Source organism: Nicotiana sylvestris, chromosome 5, assembly GCF_000393655.2.
Source record: "Nicotiana sylvestris chromosome 5, ASM39365v2, whole genome shotgun sequence".
NCBI lineage: Eukaryota > Viridiplantae > Streptophyta > Magnoliopsida > Solanales > Solanaceae > Nicotiana > Nicotiana sylvestris.
The window spans coordinates 77365463-77382925 of record NC_091061.1 but is presented as its reverse complement, the minus strand read 5'-3'; positions in this window follow the sequence as shown (position 1 = coordinate 77382925).

Below are 17463 nucleotides of genomic sequence, written 5' to 3'. Positions count from 1 at the left end.
ATCCAGTCTAAAAGGCATGTCATGTTCATTGAAGTCCGCATATACTCCAGATAAGTTCTTCTTTCCATTCCCCGAAAGGGACACTTCTTGTTTTAAATTCATTTATCCATTCCATTGTTTGTTTTCCTCTGAATCCCCTTTCGGTCTAACTCTATTCCAAAATTGAGACAAAGAAGGTATGGCAAGACTGATTTATAGGGTTCTCATTTGACACGAGTTAATGTGCAATAAGGCACCAAGCCTCGGCAAAAGCATCAAGTTGACTTCGACTGGCCATGTTGGCTGATGCTTCGAATTCAAAACTCTCGGAAGGAGAAAATCAAATTGAAGTGCCTATCAAGGAAAATGAAGTTGAAAAGGTTGAGTCCCACGTGGCTAACCGTCTCGGCAAAGTTTTAAAAAGCCAAGATACCCAAATGATCTAAAATTAAAGTTGGAAGAAAGAAGCCAGAAATGAAAGGCCTACAAAGGCGATACAAAGTTGAAAAAGGTTAAGTCTCACGCGACTAGCCGTTGCGCCAAAGTTTGAGGACCCAAAATATTCCCCAATGCTCCGAAGAAATGAAAAAAAATGAAAAAATGAAAAAAAAAAAAAGGGAAAGGCCTAAGAAGGCAAAATAAAATCGATAAGGTTGAAGTTCCACCGACCAACCTTCATGGAAAAATTCAGAAAAAATCAGAGGTTCTCCAGGGCCTGAAATGAAATCGGTCCTCAGGGAACAAGCAGTTGCAGTTGAGATCTTCATCCAAGAAGCCGGTCCGAGATCAAGTGATTGAAACAGTCAAGGCCACAAAATCAACCAACGTTTCAAACTAACAATTGTTTTGTTTGAAAACATGAAACAGGTGCAATCCAAAGAAACCTTGCAAGAAGCAGGTGCAACAAAAGAGAAACTGCGCAAGGGCAAGAAACTGCTTTGCAGCAAAAATCCATAAAGGAAAGTCCCCTCCAAAATTCATTCCCGCATTTACTCATTCTATAAAAAAAAATGAAAAAGAAGAAAAGAAAAAAAAAGTGATAAGAAGAAAATTCAAATAAATGGTAGTTTAGGACCCCCAATCTCAATTTTTACGCTTTTCCAATAAAGGGTCTCAACTCCCTAGTTGAGTTTTATTTTTAGACATAGGGTCTCCACTCCCTATTCGCCTTTCCAACATAGGTTCTCCACTCCCTAGTTGAGTTTATTTTTGGACATAGGGTGTCCACTCCCTAGTCGCCTTTTCCAACATAGAGTCTCCACTCCCTAGTTGATTTTATTTAGAACATAGGGTCTCCACTCCCTAGTCGCCTTTTCCAACATAGGGTCCCCACTCCCTAGTTGAGTTTTATTTTAGACATAAGGTCTCCATTCCCAAGTCGCCTTTTCAAACATAGGGTCTCCACTCCCTAGTTGAGTTTTATTTTAAACATAGGGTCTCCACTCCCTAGTCGCCTTTCCAACATAGGGTCCCCACTCCCTAGTTGATTTTATTTTAAACATAAGGTCTCCACTCCCTAGTTGAGTTTTATTTTACATATAGGGTCTCCACTCCCTAGTTGCCTTTCCAACATAGAGTCTCCACTCCATAGTTGATTTTATTTTAGACATAAGATCTCCACTCCCTAGTCACCTTTTCCAACATAGAGTCTTCACTCCCTAGTTGAGCTTTATTTTTAGACATAGGGTCTCCACTCCCTAGTCGCCTTTTCCAACATATGGTCTCCACTCCCTAATTGAGTTTTATTTTTAGACATAGGGTCTCCACTCCCAAGTCGCCTTTTCCAACATAGGGTCTCCACTCCCTAGTTGAGTTTTATTTTAGACATAGGGTCTCCACTCCCTAGTCACTTTTCCAACATAGGGTCTCCACTCCCTAGTTTAGTTTTACTTTTAGACATAGGGTCTCCACTCCCTAGTCGCCTTTTCCAACATAGGGTCTCCACTCCCTAGTCGCCTTTCTAACATAGGGTCTCCACTCCCTAGTTGAGTTTTGTTTTTAGACGTAGGCTCTCCACTCCCTAGTCGCTTTTTCCAACATAGGGTCTCCACTCCCTAGTCGCCTTTTACAATATAGGGTCTCCACTACCTAGTTGAGTTTTATTTTAGACATAGGGTCTCCACTCCCTAGTCGCTTTTCCAACATAGGGTCTCCACTCCCTAGTTGAGTTTTATTTTAGACATAGGGTCTCCACTCCCAAGTTGCCTTTCCAACATAGGATCTCCACTCACAAGTTGAGTTTTATTTTAGACATAGGGTCTCCACTCCCTAGTCACCTTTTCCAACATAGGGTCTCCACTCCCTAGTTGAGCTTTATTTTTAGACATAGGGTCTCCACTCCCTAGTCGCCTTTTCCAACATAGGGTCTCCAGTCCCTAGTTTAGCTTTATTTTTAGACATAGGGTCTCCACTCCTTAGTCGCCTTTTCCAACATAGGATCTCCACTCCCTAGTCGCCTTTTCCAACATAGGGACTTAGAGTCTTCACTCCCTAGTCGCCTTTTTCCAATATAGGGTCTCCACTCCCTAGTCGCCTTTTCCAACATAGGGTCTCCACTCCCTAGTTTCCTTTTCCAACATAGGGTCTTCACTCCCTAGTTGAGTTTTATTTTAGACATAGGGTCTCCACTCCCTAGTCGCCTTTTCCAACATAGGGTCTCTACTCCCTAGTTGTGTTTTATTTTAAACATAGGGTCTCTACTCCCTAGTCGCCTTTTCAACATAGGGTCTCCACTCACTTGTTGAGTTTTATTTTAGACGTAGGGTCTCCGCTTCCTAGTCGCCTTTTCCAACATAGGGTCTCCACTCCCTAGTTTAGATTTATTTTTAGACATAGGGTCTCCACTCCCTAGTCGCCTTTTCCAACATAGGGTCTCCAGTCCCTAGTTTAGCTTTATTATTAGACATAGGGTCTCCATTCCCTAGTCGCAATTTCCAACATAGGGTCTCCACTACCTAGTTGAGTTTTATTTTAGATAAAGGGTCTCCACTCCCTAGCCGCTTTTCCAACATAAGGACTCCACTCCCTAGTTGAGTTTTATTTTTAGACATAGGGTCTCCACGCCCTAGTCGCTTTTCTATCATAAGGTCTCCACTCCCTAGTTGAGTTTTATTTCTAGACATAGGGTCTCCACTCCCTAGTCGTCTTTTCCTACATAGGATCTCCACTCCCTAGTTGAGTATTATTTTTTGACATAAGGTCTCTATTCCCTAATCGCCTTTTCCAACATAGGATCTCCACTTCCTAGTTGAGTTTGATTTTTAGACATAAGGTCTCCACTCCCTAGTCGCCTTTCCCGACATAGGGTCTCCACTCCCTAGTTGAGTTTTGTTTTAGTCATAGGGTCTCCACTCCCTAGTCGCCTTTTTCAACATAGGGTCTCCACTCCCTAGTCACCTTTTTCAACATAGGGTCTCCACTTCCTAGTCGCCTTTTCCTAGGGTCTCCACTCCCTAGTTGAGTTTTATTTTAGACATAGGGTCTCCTCTCCCTAGTCGCTTTTCCAACATAGTTTCTCCACTTCCTAGTTGAGTTTTATTTTGTAGACATAGGGTCTCCAGTCCCTATTCGCTTTTCCAACATAGGTTCTCCACTCCCTAGTTGATTTTATTTTTTGACATAGGGTGTCCACTCCCTAGTCGCCTTTTCTAACATAGGGTCTCCACTCCCTAGTTGATTTTATTTTGGACATAGGGTCTCCACTCCCTAGTCGCCTTTTCCAACATAGGGTCTCCACTCCCTAGTCGCCTTTTCCAACATAGGGTCTCCACTCCCTAGTTGAGTTTTATTTTTGACATAGGGTCTTCATTCCCTACTCGCTTTTCCAACATAGGGTCTCCACTCCCTAGTTGAGTTTTATTTTGTAGACATAAGGTCTCAACTCCCTAGTCGCCTTTTCCAACATAGGGTCTCCACTCCCTAGTTGAGTTTTATTTTAGACATAGAGTCTCTACTCCCTAGTTGAGTTTTATTTTTTGACATAGGGTCTCCACTCCCTAGTCGCCTTTTCTATTATAGGGTCTCCACTCTCTAGTAGAGTTTTATTTTTAGACATTGGGTCTCCACTCCCTAGTCACCTTTTCCAACATAGGGTCTCCACTCCCTAGTTGAGTTTTATATTTAGGCATAACGTCTCTACTCCCTAGTCGCCTTTTCCAACATAGGGTCTACACTCCCTAGTTGAGTTTTATATTTAGTCATAAGGTCTCCTCTCCCTAGTCGCTTTTCCAACATAGGGTCTCCAGTCCCTATTTGAGTTTTATTTTAGACATAGGGTCTCCTCTCCCTAGTCGCTTTTCCAACATAATTTCTCCACTTCCTAGTTGAGTTTTATTTTGTAGACATAGGGTCTCCACTCCCTATTCGCCTTTCCAACATAGGTTCTCCACTCCCTAGTTGAGTTTATTTTTTGACATAGGGTGTCCACTCCCTAGTCGCCTTTTCTAACATAGGGTCTCCACTCCCTAGTTGATTTTATTTTGGACATAGGGTCTCCACTCCCTAGTCGCCTTTTCCAACATAGGGTCTCCACTCCCTAGTTGAGTTTTATTTTTGACATAGGGTCTTCATTCCCTAGTCGCGTTTTCAAACATAGGGTCTCCACTCCCTAGTTGAGTTTTATTTTAAACATAGGCTCTCCACTCCCTAGTCGCCTTTCCAACATAGGGTCCCCACTCTTTAGTTGATTTTAGTTTAAACATAAGGTCTCCACTCCCTAGTCGCCTTTTCCAACATAGGGTTTCCATTCCCTAGTTGAGTTTTATTTTACACATAGAATCTCCACTCCCTAGTTGACTTTCCAACATAGGGTCTCCACTCCCTAGTTAATTTTATTTTAGACATAAGATCTCCACTCCCTAGTCGCCTTTTCCAACATAGAGTCTCCACTCCCTAGTTGAGCTTTATTTTTAGACATAGGGTCTCCGCTCCCTAGTCGCATTTTCCAACATAGGGTCTCCACTCCCTAATTGAGTTTTATTTTTAAATACAGGGTCTCCTTTCCCTAGTCGCCTTTTCCAACATAGGTTTTCCATTCCCTAGTTGAGTTTTATTTTAGACATAGGATCTCTACTCCCTGGTCACTTTTCCAACATAGGGTCTCCACTCCCTAGTTTAGTTTTATTTTTAGAAATAGGGTCTCCAATCCTTAGTCGTTTTTTCCAACATAGAGTCTCCACACCCTAGTCACCTTTCTAACGTAGGGTCTCCACTCCCTAGTTGAGTTTTATTTTTAGACATAGGGTATCCACTCCTTAGTTGCCTTTACAACATAGGGTCTCCACTCCCTAGTTGATTTTATTTTAGACATAGGGTCTCCACTCCCTAGTTGAGCTTTATTTTTAGACATAGGGTCTCCATTCCCTAGACACCTTTTTCCTACATTGGGTCTCCACTCCCTAGTTAATTTTTATATTTAGGCATAAGGTCTCCACTCCCTAGTCACATTTTCCAACATAGGGTCTACACTCCCTAGTTGAGTTTTATTTTAGACATAGGGTCTCCTCTCCCTAGTCGCTTTTCCAACATAGGGTCTCCACTCCCTAGTTGAGTTTTATTTTGTAGACATAAGGTCTCAACTCCCTAGTCGCCTTTTCCTACATAGGGTCTCCACTCCCTAGCTGAGTTTTATTTTAGACATAGAGTCTCTACTCCCTAGTTGAGTTTTATTTTTTGACATAGGGTCTCCACTCCCTAGTCGCCTTTTCTATTATAGGGTCTCCACTCTCTAGTTGAGAATTAATTTTAGACATTGGGTCTCCACTCCCTAGTCACCTTTTCCAACATAGGGTCTCCACTCCCTAGTTGAGTTTTATATTTAGGCATAAGGTCTCTACTCCCTAGTCGCCTTTTCCAACATAGGGTCTACACTCCCTAGTTGAGTTTTATATTTAGTCATAAGGTCTCCTCTCCCTAGTCGTTTTTCCAACATAGGGTCTCCAGTCCCTAGTTGAGTTTTATTTTAGACATAGGGTCTCCTCTCCCTAGTCGCTTTTCCAACGTAGTTTCTCCACTTCCTAGTTGAGTTTTATTTTGTAGACATAGAGTCTCCAGTCCCTATTCGCCTTTCCAACATAGGTTCTCCACTCCCTAGTTGAGTTTATTTTTTGACATAGGGTATCCACTCCCTAGTCGCCTTTACAACATAGGGTCTCCACTCCCTAGTTGATTTTATTTTAGACATAGGGTCTCCACTCCCTAGTTGAACTTTATTTTTAGACATAGTGTCTCCATTCCCTAGACACCTTTTTCCTACATAGGGTCTCCACTCCCTAGTTGATTTTTATATTTAGGCATAAGGTCTCCACTCCCTAGTCGCCTTTTCCAACATAGGGTTTACACTCCCTAGTTGAGCTTTATTTTTAGACATAGGGTCTCCACTCCCTAGTCGCCTTTTCCAACATAGGGTCTCCAGTCCCTAGTTTAGCTTTATTTTTAGACATAGGGTCTCCACTCCCTAGTCGCCTTTTCCAACATAGGGTCTCCACTCCCTAGTCGCCTTTTCCAACATAGGGACTTAGAGTCTTCACTCCCTAATCGCCTTTTTCCAATATAGGGTCTCCACTCCCTAGTCGCCTTTTCCAACATAGGGTCTCCACTCCCTAGTTTCCTTTTCCAACATAGGGTCTTCACTCCCTAGTTGAGTTTTATTTTAGACATAGGGTCTCCACTCCCTAGTCGCCTTTTCCAACATAGGGTCTCTACTCCCTAGTTGAGTTTTATTTTAAACATAGGGTCTTTACTCCCTAGTCGCCTTTTCAACATAGGGTCTCCACTCACTTGTTGAGTTTTATTTTAGACGTAGGGTCTCCGCTCCCTAGTCGCCTTTTCCAACATAGGGTCTCCACTCCCTAGTTTAGATTTATTTTTAGACATAGGGTCTCCACTCCCTAGTCGCCTTTTCCAACATAGGGTCTCCAGTCCCTAGTTTAGCTTTATTATTAGACATAGGGTCTCCACTCCCTAGTCGCAATTTCCAACATAGGGTCTCCACTACCTAGTTGAGTTTTATTTTAGATAAAGGGTCTCCACTCCCTAGCCGCTTTTCCAACATAGGGACTCCACTCCCTAGTTGAGTTTTATTTTTAGACATAGGGTCTCCACTCCCTAGTCGCTTTTCCATCATAAGGTCTCCACTCCCTAGTTGAGTTTTATTTCTAGACATAGGGTCTCCACTCCCTAGTCGTCTTTTCCTACATAGGATCTCCACTCCCTAGTTGAGTATTATTTTTTGACATAAGGTCTCCATTCCCTGTTCGCCTTTTCCAACATAGGATCTCCACTTCCTAGTTGAGTTTTATTTTTAGACATAGGGTCTCCACTCCCTAGTCGCCTTTCCCGACATATGGTCTCCACTCCCTAGTTTAGTTTTGTTTTAGTCATAGGGTCTCCACTCACTAGTCGCCTTTTTCAACATAGGGTCTCCACTCCCTAGTCGCCTTTTTCAACATAGGGTCTCCACTTCCTAGTCGCCTTTTCCTAGGGTCTCCACTCCCTAGTTGAGTTTTATTTTAGACATAGGGTCTCCACTCCCTAGTCGCCTTTCCAACATATGGTCTCTACTCCCTAGTTGATTTTATTTTAGACATAGGATCTCCTCTCCCTAGTCGCCTTTTCCAACATAAGGTCTCCACTCCCAAGTTGAGCTTTATTTTTAGACATAGGGTCTCCACTCCCTAGTCGCCTATTCCAACATAGGGTCTCCACTCCCTAGTTGAGCTTTATTTTTAGACATAAGGTCTCCACTCCCTAGTCTCCCTTTCCAACATAGGGTCTCTACTCCCTATTTGAGTTTTATTTTTAGACATAGGGTCTCCACTCCCTAGTCGTCTTTTACAACATAGGGTCTCCACTCTCTAGTTAAGTTTTATTTTAGACATATGGTCTCCACTCCCTAGTCGTTTTTCCAACATAGGGTCTCCACTCCCTAATTGATTTTATTTTAGACATAGGATCTCCACTCCGTAGTCGCCTTTTCCAACATAGGGTCTCCACTCCCTAGTTGAGTTTTATTTTAGACATAGGGTCTCCTCTCCCTAGTCGCTTTTCCAACATAGTTTCTCCACTTCCTAGTTGAGTTTTATTTTGTAGACATAGGGTCTCCACTCCCTATTCGCCTTTCCAACATAGGTTCTCCACTCCCTAGTTGAGTTTATATTTTGACATAGGGTGTCCACTCCCTAGTCGGCTTTACAACATAGGGTCTCCACTCCCTAGTTGATTTTATTTTAGACATAGGGTCTCCACTCCCTAGTTGAGCTTTATTTTTAGACATAGGGTCTCCATTCCCTAGACACCTTTTTCCTACATAGGGTCTCCACTTCCTAGTTGATTTTTATATTTAGGCATAAGGTCTCCACTCCCTAGTCGTTTTTCCAACATAGGGTCTCCACTCCCTAGTTGAGTTTTATTTTAGACATAGAGTCTCCACTCCCTAGTCGTTTTTCCAACATAGGGTCTCCACTCCCTAGTTGATTTTATTTTAGACATAGGGTCTCCACTCCCTTGTTGCCTTTTCCAATATAGGGTCTCCACTCCCTAGTTGATTTTATTTTAGACATAGGGTATCCACTCCCTAGTCGCCTTTCCAACATAGGGTCTTCACTCCCTAGTTGATTTTATTTTAGACATATGGGTCTCCACAGTCGCCTTTCCAACATAGGGTCTCCACTCCCTGGTTGAGCTTTATTTTTAGACATAGGGTCTCCACTCCCTAGTCGTCTTTTCCAACATAGGGTCTCCACTCCCTAGTTGAGTTTTATTTTAGACATAGGGTCTCCACTCCATAGTCGTTTTTCCAACATAGGGTTTCCACTCCCTAGTTGAGCTTTATATTTAGACATAGGGTCTCCACTCCCTAGTCACCTTTTCCAACATAGGGTCTCACTCCCTAGTTGAGTTTTATATTTAGGCATAAAGTCTCCACTCCCTAGTCCCCTTTTCCAACATAGGGTCTACACTCTCTAGTTGAGTTTTATTTTAGACTTAGGGTCTCCTCTCCCTAGTCGCTTTTCCAACATAGGGTCTCCACTCCCTAGTTGAGTTTTATTTTGTAGACATAGGGTCTCAACTCCCTAGTCGCCTTTTTCAACATAGGGTCTCCACTCCCTAGTTGAGTTTTATTTTAGACATAGGGTCTCCACTCCCTAGTCGCCTTTTCCAACATAGGGTCTCCACTCCCTAGTTGAGTTTTATTTTAGACATAGGGTCTCCACTCCCTAGTCGCCTTTTCCAACATAGGGTCTCCACTCCCTAGTTGAGTTTTATTTTTTGTCATAGGGTCTCCACTCCCTAGTCGCCTTTTCCATTATAGGGTCTCCACTCTCTAGTTGAGTTTTATTTTTAGACATTGGGTCTCCACTACCTAGTCACCTTTTCCAATATAGGGTCTCCACTCTCTAGTTGAGTTTTATTTTTAGACAGTGGGTCTCCACTTCCTAGTAGCTTTTCCATCATAGGGTATCCACTCGCTAGTTGAGTTTTATTATTAGACATAGGGTCTCCACTCCTTAGTCGCATTTTCCAACATAGGGTCTCCACTCCCTTGTTGAGTTTTATTTTTAGACATATGGTCTCCATTTCCTAGTCGCTTTTTCCAACATAGGGTCTACACTCCCTAGTTGAGTTTTATTTTTAGACATAGGGTCTCCACTCCCTAGTCGCCTTTTCAAACATAGGGTCTCCACGCCCTAGTTGACTTTATTTTAGACATAGGGTCTCCAATCCCTAGTCGCTTTTCCAACATAGGGTCTCTACTCCCTAGTTGATTTCATTATAAATATAAGGTTCCACTCCCTAATCTCTTTTTCCAAGGATAGACAATCCTGATTTTATTGCTTTCAATAAAGAAGTAGTTTTGATTTTGTTACAATAACTCACAAAATTTTCCTAGTGTAAACTAGGGCAGAAAAATTTTGTTTGTTTGTTTGTTTTGGTGTCCGAGCAGGTTTTACCTCGAGGCATAGGGTTCGAGACGACCAAAATGAATGAGTCTCAATCCAGAATAAAGATAAAGAAGATAAAGAAAAAGAAGTGAACTCAAAGTGCAGAAGCGGAGAAAGATGCGAACTATTCAAGATATGATTGAAGCCACAAGCTTCGCATGTCCCGCCTTGATCCGTAAAGCTGAAGAAGAAAGAACCAGCACCTGCAGCTATCAAGCATCAAGATTCAGATCAAAGTCTACATGAAGAACCAACCAAGACTCAAGATCAAGATTCAGAAGACTCGTAGATAGGAATCTTGTAATTCGTAACTGATAGGTTTAGTTAGTTTTTTTTTGTTTTTTCAATCTTGATTTTTGAAGTAATAACGAGATCGCGGACTAGAACCTCGACGGAATGGCACCTCGATCGGCTCTCTACCTCGGTATACTCCATCATCTCACTCACCTCTAAACTACACGTGGCCTGATTCCTTTATAGCCAAGGATATGTAGGCAGCTCTGATACCAGGGCTCGGTCACATTCTCCTTTCTTTTAGTTTTTGGTCTCTCTAAATAAGGGTCGAGTCAAAAAACCTGTCTCGTCGTTCTTTGTCTCAAAACTCGTTGCGTTTCCAATCAAAGAGGGTTAGCTGTAGACATGTGATTTTTGACCCTCCCCATGATTTTTCATATTTTAGCACATAAATATTTAGTTTAGGCTTAATATCTCTATTTCAACTAATTTTGACTCTTTTACTTTATTTTATTACAAGAAAACAAAAATTACAAAAAAAATATAGTTTCATTAATGTTTTGTAGTCATTTTTAATCTTGAAAAATACCAAAAAATAGTTTATTTTAACGGTAAGTCTTATTTTTATAGTTATTTTACTTAAATAGGATTAATTAATAAATGAGATCGTATTTTTAGTCTCGTTCGCGGGGAAAGATTAAAACTTGGGCTCGAGCAACCCATTTTTAGACCTAATTTTTGGATCTAGCCCATAATTCCCGAGCCCATAGTTCCTAGGCCCATACCCCTTAACCTAAATGTAACTCTAAAACCCTAAACCTATAAAAGGACCCTAGACTCTAAGACTTGAAATTAGACCGATACACTCTGCAAAAATGAGATCCGCCGTTTTCTGAAAATTGGGATGCACTTTACAAACCTAGGGACTTGAGATACAACAAGGAAGACAAGCTTCTTTGCATCTCAAAAAAATGAGAGAACTCTAACGCCTAATGCACTGAAAACATACAAAAATACAAAGACCTATAAAAATCCCATCAGCCGCAGAACAAAAGAAAACCCCACCCCCTGACTTCATCTTCTTCGGCCCTTCCCCTCCCCGTTTTTGATTTTGCTTCAGCAGCATAAACCACAACCAATGACCCCTACTCTCCTCAACCACACACAGATCTTCACCAACCGGCGGCAAACTCGCCAGAAAGCGTCGCTGCTCTCTGCTACACCCACAGCCCCGTTCGCCTTGGACTCGCTGGAAATCAGTCCAAAAACGACCATCCTCGCTCCACCCTAAACGACCCCTATTTCTTCGTTCGATCCCAACAACAGCCAACCATACCCCGAAAATCCACCTTTCACCAGCCGCCCAAGACTCGGAAACCCGTCGGAAAAAGAATGTCCATACTTGACCATGGTTCCTTCTTTTGTTTAGTTTTCCAGAAAAATAAAAAATAGATAAAAATGTTCTGTTTTTTCTCCTTCAATTCTCAGATTTTGGGGTTTCAAAGCATAGAGTCCGATTGAGCTGGGGTGGTAACTCGAAGTTTGTTCGCGGTCCCATTCGTTTGAGTCTTAAAATTGTCGAACAGTCACGTTCAAGCTCGTGATTTGAGGTCAGATCCTTAAGTTTGCCTTTTCATAACATTCTGTGTATTGGCTTTTGAGAAAATGGAGCCTTTTGCTTGACATTAGCAGTGTATTCATTTAGTTGGCATTCCTATTGCTTTTATATTCCTTTTTGTTAGATTTAAAGGTTACTGCTAGTTTATTAGCTTATCCTTCATTAAACTTGATTAAGAAAATGATAGTTTACTAATAGTTTCAAAGTAGTGATTTGTTGGAATATTGTGGTTTAATTGATAAATGGTTTGTGGGGTTTGTTTAATTTAAAGAGAATAATTGAATATTTGGACATCTTTAAGCAATAATATGTAAAACTTTTTCGGGCAACCAATTATGCATAAGTAAGGTTAGGTATATTTTTGAGGTGCAATTTCGTTCCAGTCATTCTAATATTCTTCATTTTGCTTATGAACTAGAGTGTATCATCCCTGCTCCACAATTAATCATTCCATAGCTTCGCACTTGTTCCTGTACTGCATCAACACAATCCTACAATATCTCACAACCAGCTGTGAGCACGTGATTTTTGCCCAAAGCAAATTATTCCCAGAAATTCAAACAAAAACAATTTCTTTATTATTTTACAATTTTTGTGAATTTTTGTGTCATTTTTCTGTTAATTGTTGCATTGTATCTGTGCATTTTAATTCATATGAAAAATACAAAAATATGCATTTACATTTAGGATTTAATTTCATATTTTTAGTATTAGTTAGGGGTTAATTTGTTTTAGAACAAAATATGAAGAAAATAACAAAAATAGTTCACGTTTGCATTTTTAAATTGTTTAATTGTGAATTCGTCCCGAAATAGTTTTTAAAATAATTTTAGAAATCAATTAGTTTAATTTTGAAATATATTAGGACTTTTTTTTAATTGTTGCAATTTTATAAAATCAGAAAAATACAAAATATACAAGATGAAATAAAAAAATAGATAAAAGAAACAAATGAAAAGGAAAAAGAAAACAAAAAGAAATAGAGAAAGGGCTGCCCACGATTTGGGCCATGTCCAATTGATTCACCCAGGCCCAACATCTTTTTTCTCTTTCTTTCCCCGACCCATGCCCAAACCCCACCCGGTCTAAACGACCCATCTCCAGAGACGCCCAAACGACGTCGTTTCACAGCAAATCAATCCCAACCCTTCATTCTCCATAATCCAACGGCTGTGGTGCTTTCTTGTTAACTTGATAAATATGTCCGAAATATTCCCAAACCCTAAAGCATAACTCATCTTCCTCGTACCCCTGTTACTTCGCTGGAACCCCACCGCCGGCGAACACCACTTATGCCATCGACCACCAAAATAACACCACGAGACCTCGTCTTCTCCCTCGTCATGAATCCACCACCCGTTTCCTTCAAATCCAGCCCTAGCTCGTCGAATCCTCGATCAAATATTCTCCGGCCAAAACCCAAAGTAACCCAATCACCACCAAATTAACACCATGTGACCACCTGGGCCTCCTCTACCCAACCCCCATAGCCCTATCTCTCGAATCTACTTGGAACATCTCGAATATCAAATCGAAGGTGTCCGACCAAAACCCTAATGCAAAATCTCCATGATTTCGGACCCTAACAACCCTAACCAGGTGTTTTCTTATGAAAACACGTGGTTAGGGATATTACGGGTCAGAAATTTCGGGGGATTTGGAGAAACAACCACTGGTCGGAGCTCTTTGTTGTCAGTGAATTCTTGTTGGTATTTTATTTTATTTTCAATTTCTTTTTCCTTTTCTGATTTTCTGCATGTGTAAATTCCATGGTTAATGTCTAGTTTAATTTGCGTTTTAATTTTTGTCAATATTGTTCTAATCTTGTGTCCTGATTTGTTGTTCCAATTCCTGATCTTAGTTTGATTTTTAGTTAAGCCATTGATAATTTGTTAATTAGTTTTACTAAGTTTTGCTTAAATTAATTTTTGGTGTTCCTTTAGTTTAAGTTAATTACTAATTAGTTCAAGTTTCAGTTTAATTAGTCATCGTTTGGTAGTTAGTTTGGTCATTAATTCTGAGTTCAATCGATAGATTCAACAAGAGTTTAAATTGGGGTATATTCAGAGCTTAAGAAACTGTCTTGGTTATAGCTGTAGTTTTAGCTTAAGTTCAGGGGTAGTTTAGACATTTAGGATTGGGCAGCACATGGTAGTTGAAGCTAGAATCTTCTAGGGCCTTCTAGAATGGTACTTTGGTGTAGATTTCAATAATTTTAGTGGGATTACTTGGGTAACAAGTTAGAAAATAAGGGACTAATTGAATAAATAGGTAAGGGACTGACATTGAAAACTGAAAATCTGAGGGCTGCCCTCAGCTCTGCCTATAAAAGGCATGCCTAAATGCCTTAATGAGGAGGGTTTTTGGAGCCCCAATATTCCAAAACAAAAATCTCCCAGTCCAGATCTGAAACTAAAACTTCAGATTCAAATTTTCTCCTAAGTTCTTAGTGTCAAAAGAAAAAATGCAGTAAAAAAATCATCAACAAAAGTACTGTTACATTGAGCTTTTGGCTCAATCTCGAAATTTCAATAGTTGCTCTTGGTCTCATAGCTTGACTCTAATGTGTTGAAGTTCTTCTGGGGTCTATTAGTTCAATTTAAGTTAATTCAAGGTCAATTTCGATTTATTTGGGTGCATTCAGTTGATTTGTGGTCGATATCTCATTTTTATCTGGTTTCGAGTTCATTCTGGGTTGTGATCTCATTTTCTGGGCTGTGCATTTGTGTTTGGTTGATCATCCATTGGTTTGTTGCATTTGAATTGCTGCTGACTGACCATTCCTCTGTTCCATTTCATAAAACAAGTACCCGTCAAGCCTTTGATGTAGCATTTCCTGTTGAAAGTGAAATAAAAATGAAGATCTATCACTGCTTTGGCTCTACCATCGTGATAGTTTAATTTTACATTAGATCTCTTTGGCTTTGAGTTGTTTGAATGCTGTAATTAAAACTTAAAGTGTGAATGGAATGAAACTGTGCTCTATGAGCTATACTGTCATTTGATATGTTTTGAATGTATGAGAGCTTTTGATTTTGAGCATTAGTTGCATTTAGTGTTATGTTATGATAATGGAATAGTCAGATTAATTGGTTTAACAGTTTGTTTCTTGAGTTTATTTGAAAATAATGAAATGGACCCCTAGTAGCTGCATGCTTTCAATCTGTAATCAAAAAGAGTTGTGCAAATTTTGTCCTAGTCGTGCTAGATTGCCTGGGAAAGGGATATAATTTGCTTTTGAGTATTTCATGTCGTTACCATGCTTATAAGTAGGAAGTAAACAAGAAAGCCTGATTCTGTTCGTAAAAATTGTTGTAAATTTCAATTAGAACTGGAGTTGTAGAATTCACACATTACTTGCAATAAGTGGTTTGAGTAACCAACTGTGGTTTGTAGTAAGAAGTCCAGCATTAGCTGAGCAAACTAATAAGCCTGCCGGTTCAGAGGATTCGATCCCTCAGCTCTCTTCCCACACAGCCTGGCTAGCTGTGAGTTTGGGCTGATCTCAGGCCCAATCCGGGTTATTGGAGTTTCCGCTTGGGACGCTCGACATGGGCTGTCTGGGTCCAATGCCCAAGGGGAAATTAGTTTGGTAATACATAATTGATGGGCTTTGGTTTCGCTAAATAATGACTAATTAGGACTCTTTTCTTTATTTCTTTAGAGACAAAAATAAATAGAAAAATCATAGTCACTTCAGGGTTGACCTTTAAATAAAAATGATGGGACGAGCCTCGCCAAACAAAACACATAAATTGTGGGGCCCTCAATAAATGGCTATAATAAGAATACGTAGAATTCGGGAGGACTGTTTAACGAATTTCACGGCTTTTCCCCAAAATAATAATACGCTAGACTCTTTAGGCACGATTTTAATAAAATTACATTCCTAAACTCGGGTGCGTATTGATGCGACCCAAATCCAAATCTCAACGGAGTCAACTGTGTTAACAACCACGGGTGCATTGATTGCGACGTGGTTCGAGACGCATTTTCGCGACGTTGCAATTCTTTTAAAATAATGATAAAAGAGGTTTATAAATAAAAGGCACATAAGCTAGCATGTACTAAACCCAAATAAAAACAAATACAATAGTTAAGCGACCGTGCTAGAACCACGGAACCTGGGAATGCCTAATACCTTCTCCCGGGTTAACAGAATTCCTTATCCGGATTTCTGATTCGCAGACTGTAATACAGAGTCATATATTTCCTCGGTTCGGGATTCAACCGGTGACTTGGGACACCATTAATCTCCCAAGTGGCGATTCTGAATAATTAATAACTAAATCCCGTTCCGACTGTCCTTTAATTGGAAAAACTCCTTTACGCCCTTACGGGGTGTAGGTGAAAAAGGAGGTGTGACAGCTCTGGCGACTCTGCTGGGGATCGAACCCAGAATCTCTGGTTCAGGGTTCAGAATTCGAGCTTAGATAAATTGTTATATTTGGTTATATCTGATTTTCCTACATGTTTTGTGTTGAATATGCTAAATGTTACCGCTTTGATATCATTTGAACTGTATATAAATTGTGCCGACACCCTTATATCTTCACCTCCGGGGATGTGCTTACTGGTTGAGACTCCCTATTCTGTTAGTGTCATACCCTGAAATAAAAAGAGGCTCGGATAAGTTGCAAAGTCGGACGATCTCGCGGGTCCCCGGTACGCTGCCCCCTCCTCGACTCGAGTTGTCCGCTCGAGTGCACTGTTTAGAACACATACCCAGATTTTTGAACCTAGAATAACTTGACTTCATGCCGGATCCCTAGTAGGAGCGCTTAATTTCATCATGCTGCATTTGACTTAGGGGACTCAACATAGGGATTGGGTCCGTCTAGGGCTAGCAACCTGAAATAAAAAGACCATCCTGAAGCATCCTATTTGTTCTGTACATATATTTGTTTCGAACCAGCATGTTGACCAGCTTTTGAATCTCGCGAATGTTGGAAAATTGAGAAAAAGAGGAAAAGAGAAAAGAGAGAAATAACAGTTAGGGGGTTAATTGATTATTTTAGAAAAACCAATGACCAAATACTGTCGAAACTCTGCTGAAATTTTGAGAAAGTAAAAAAGAAAAATGCTTTATTTTTAATAGTCTGTTTTACTAAAAGCAAAAGAAAAATAGAAAAAGAGTCTTTTATTGAAAAGAAAAAAAAAGTTTTTATTTTAGTTTGGGAAAATAGGTTGTTTATTGTTTGTCGAAAATGAAAAAAAAGAGTCATTATTTTGTCTCGTTTTCAAAAAAATAGAAAAGGAAAAATAGTTTGTCTTGCCATGGAAAATGAAAAAAGGGTCTTGTTTTCAAAATATAGTTAGTTTATCGGCCCGAACTACGCAGGTTTGATTCTCACCGGATGTGAGATACGTAGGCAACCCTCATCGGGTCCAACCTCCCCTTTGCAAAAAAAAGAAAAAAATATATATATATCAATTTTCGTCGTAAATAAGTTAGGTGATGCCATTTTTGTCAAAAATAGCCGAATATTCCCGAAAGGGACGCCGGAAGGCTGACTTTGCAAAGACGACCATTTTTGGTCATTTTAATTTTTGATTGGTTGACTCTCACAGCCTTAAAATCTTCGTTCTTGGGAGTGCTGAAAGGCCGTGATTGAAAACCGAGTCTGTCATTTTAAATTTGGAAAAGGAAATAGTTAATTTTGTTTTGAGTCAAATAAAAGTTTTGTTTTT